The following is a 4413-nucleotide window of genomic DNA, read 5'->3' on the forward strand; positions in this document are numbered from 1 at the left end:
GTCAATGGTAAGTCAATGCCACTCAGTATACCCACGTGTGTCTTTGGTAAGTCAATGTCACTCAGTATACCCACGTGTGTCCATGGTAAGTCAATGCCACTCAGTATACCCACGTGTGTCCATGGTAAGTCAATGTCACTCAGTATACCCACGTGTGTCCATGGTAAGTCAATGTCACTCAGTATACCCACGTGTGTCCATGGTAAGTCAATGCCACTCAGTATACCCACGTGTGTCCATGGTAAGTCAATGTCACTCAGTATACCCACGTGTGTCTTTGGTAAGTCAATGTCACTCAGTATACCCACGTGTGTCCATGGTAAGTCAATGCCACTCAGTATACCCACGTGTGTCCATGGTAAGTCAATGTCACTCAGTATACCCACGTGTGTCCATGGTAAGTCAATGTCACTCAGTATACCCACGTGTGTCCATGGTAAGTCAATGTCACTCAGTATAAACACGTGTGTCCATGGTAAGTCAATGTCACTCAGTATACCCACGTGTGTCCATGGTAAGTCAATGTCACTCAGTATAAACACGTGTGTCCATGGTAAGTCAATGTCACTCAGTATACCCACGTGTGTCCACGGTAAGTCAATGCCACCGATCACTTCAAGTCTATGTTTTACTGCTGTATTGTAGGATCCTAACATGGTCATCCCTATACTTTGACCGGAACACTGACCATAGGACGTCTTGTCTGTCGATACCTACGGCCAATGCATTGTCACTGTCTGTATATATAATCTTGAGAAGCTCAACTGCTCCAGTTAGAAGTAGGAGCTTGTTATTATCACGGTCGGCTATGATGATGTTCCCCTGACTATCATACACTATACCACAGGGCCTAAATGGTGTATTTGTACTGGATATCTCACCTCTGTATACAAACAGTTCCTGGAACTTAGAATCCATCACGATAACACGATCGTCTACAACATCACGAGAAAACACTCTGCTATAAGTCACTGCGACATTGTTAGTGATATGACACACTGTGACCATTTGATGAACTGGTTCCACACTCCCAGCAAACGTTGTAGTGCGTACAATCCGACCTTTTGTGGTGTATTTGTTGATGTGATTGGACATACATACAATGATATGGCTAGTATTTGTGACACAAACACTTATTGGCCGTCCCTTTGTCATGAATCGTTTTAATAACTGTCCTGAAACCAACTCCAGAATGTTGTGTTGGTCGTCACATACCCACAATCTTTGTGTTGTAGGAGAAAGGCTGATATCATTGATCCAAACATGGTGTGTGACCTTCTGTATAACAGTACCGTGTCCAGGAGAGTTAATATTTTACTGCCGTTACTGGTCCAGGCCTTGTCGTCAGTAGTGGGGCATGTAGAACTAATGGAACATGGAGACTTCCACATCATCGTCACTATCTGTAGTGTGTTCCTAGTCACTGGCTTCTCTCTGCTTTCCTTTGAATGTTGTTGAGTAGAGCGTTGTTGCTGGTCGTCTGATGTTGTAACTGACCTTTCCTGGTCAGTAATAGTACGACCTTGACCTGTGGCGATAGCGTTCCCCATGGCCAGTTCAAGATGGTTCCGAGGATTTTGGTTTGGGGTAAAGCAGCCAGTTTCTAAGACAGGTTTTATAGGAAGATGTAACTGGGGATCTATTTCACACTCGGTGTCATATATTTCTAAAGGAGAGCCCTGCTGTAGTGCTGTCTTACATTCCTGTATCTGTTGTTTGAGTTCTATCTCGTATATCTGCAAGTTCTGTTTGTAGGTCTGAATGAGCTTGGCATTGTCCTCTTTCATTTTGTGATAAAGAGAGATCGTCTCTGTTAATAGCGTGTCAAGCTGTGTTTTCAAGTTCTCGGTTTGTGTCTTCAACTGATTAGATAGTCTATCAAACGTACTGTCGTTGTCTTTAAGTAGTGTGTCAGCGTCGACGATGTAACTCCGGACTTGTACCAGTTCATTGTGTTCTGTCTTGTCTATGAAGTCTCTAATGTCTCTTGTCCTTTGATCAGCGATTTCACTGATGTCACACAGTCGATGTCCTTTATGATTTCCTGAAACACATTTCACACAGGCGAGTTCCTCACATTTTTCACAATACAATTCCAGTTGTCTCCCTTTGTGGTGCAGACATGATGTCTGTCCTTTGATACGGAGCTCTATTTTGGCTGTTGCCATTGTTTTAGAGATATCACTTTGAAAAGTTTAAACGATTCCTAATGTCAATAAAATAATGATTGTGATGACCAATAAAACTTGTCCATTTCAAATACAACACAAGAAATGGTTAAAATGAAATTCTGTACATTGATCAATATTACCAACCTTTACCACGTTCAGACACACCAAGTCTCGATTCAGTTTTAAGTCACGATTTCCTTGTTGTTACACTGCTTTCAGACACATTGTGTGACGGAAAATCAGCGTCCTGGTTGTGTCCGAATACTTGATAGAAACACACGTACAGTTAAGGTGTTGTCAGATACTACCTGGTCGTGTGAGAGTATCTGTGTATAGACCTAAATGTCGTCATGTCCACCAATCACGAAGTCAGAATTTATCAGACATATACAATAAAGTCTTTCTCTGTATTTAGACCACCTTCTTCATAAGACAGTTGTCTAAATGGATCGTTTTGAATTCATTTTCATCATGAACATTAAACTTTTTATACAAGCAAATCCTTTTGTGTGATATATATATGTCTATCTCGCTGCTGCATATGCAAACTGTAATGTTATTGTATATTTTATCCGACATATACCCTTAACTGTCTTTTTAAGTCCACATTCTTTAGATAGCTGTCCAAAATGTTCTATATAAATTCATTTTCATCATGTACAGTAAATGATTTCTTTATACAAACATTTATGCCGATGTAAATGTTTATATAAGTTTGATACTTATCACTGCTGCATATGAAATCTGTCATGGCGAATAGAACCTTTCCAAACATGGAAATATCTCCAGCCATGGAATGTTTTTATCATATTTAACTTCCTCCGTACTCCCAAAAGAAAACAATCACCCGTAGACTTACACGTCTTTTGATGCGGTATTCACTGTAACAAAGATGCGTTCATACCGAGTAAACCATCCTTCTAATAGCCATATACAGAATGTATAGATCTGCCTTCCCAGGCCTTTAAATCTCTTAGATACAGACTAATTTGAATAACCTGTACAAACCATGACAATTAAATAGTTATTTTCTCCTGGAGTGTTTTGTCTATTGAGTATAAATATCAGGTAGATCTACCTCCCAATGCATTTAAAACGTTTATACCGTGTTTTGGTCTAGTTATCGACGCACGTCAGCACAATCAGACTGTATATAAAGTCATTCCGAGTCACGTTAACAAACTATGATAATTGTATCTATCATTATTATATGTCTATCGTTGCCTTTGTGGTCTTTGATTGGTATGTGTATTGCGTAATAAGTCATATCATTTAAATAGAACTGTTTTATCGTTAATTGGACGTTATATTGTGTTTGATATCCAACCACTCGATTCCATTTTACCAACGATTGTAGTAAAACAGACATTAGAAGGCGATACTGTAAACGTACTTATTTTAGCGGTAGCTGTATTTTAGCGGTAGTTCGATTTTAGCGGTAGTTCAATCTTAGCATTTAGCGCTTTTCGCGCTGATTTGAAGCGGTAATTCATGTACAGCGCTTTTTGTAAAGGATTTTCCCGGTATTGAACCATCAAGTTGTGCTATTTTCTACCCGCACTGATAAGGCATTGCGTTTTTTTCGCGCTAAAAATGTTAATATACAACTGTGTAGAATGTTAATATATAACTGTGTAGAATGTTAATATACAACTGTGTAGAATGTTAATATACAACTGTGTAGAATGTTAATATACAACTGTGTAGAATGTTAATATACAACTGTGTAGAATGTTAATATATAACTGTGTAGAATGTTAATATATAACTGTGTAGAATGTTAATATACAACTGTGTAGAATGTTAATATATAACTGTGTAGAATGTTAATATATAACTGTGTAGAATGTTAATATATAACTGTGTAGAATGTTAATATATAACTGTGTAGAATGTTAATATACAACTGTGTAGAATGTTAATATACAACTGTGTAGAATGTTAATATACAACTGTGTAGAATGTTAATATATAACTGTGTAGAATGTTAATATACAACTGTGTAGAATGTTAATATATAACTGTGTAGAATGTTAATATACAACTGTGTAGAATGTTAATATATAACTGTGTAGAATGTTAATATATAACTGTGTAGAATGTTAATATGTAATTGTGTAGAATGTTAATATATAACTGTGTAGAATGTTAATATACAACTATGTAGAATGTTAATATTTAACTGTGTAGAATGTTAATATATAACTGTGTAGAATGTTAATATGTAATTGTGTAGAATGTT

At 37.4% G+C, this 4413-nt stretch overlaps 1 pseudogene; it reads right to left on the reverse strand.

Moving 5' to 3' along the window:
* Positions 1 to 574: 574 nt before the first annotated feature.
* On the reverse strand, positions 575 to 2314 carry LOC138306227 (uncharacterized; annotated as a pseudogene).
* Positions 2315 to 4413: the final 2099 nt, after the last annotated feature.

The sequence above is a fragment of the Argopecten irradians genome, chromosome 13, assembly GCF_041381155.1.
Source record: "Argopecten irradians isolate NY chromosome 13, Ai_NY, whole genome shotgun sequence".
NCBI classification, from domain to species: domain Eukaryota; kingdom Metazoa; phylum Mollusca; class Bivalvia; order Pectinida; family Pectinidae; genus Argopecten; species Argopecten irradians.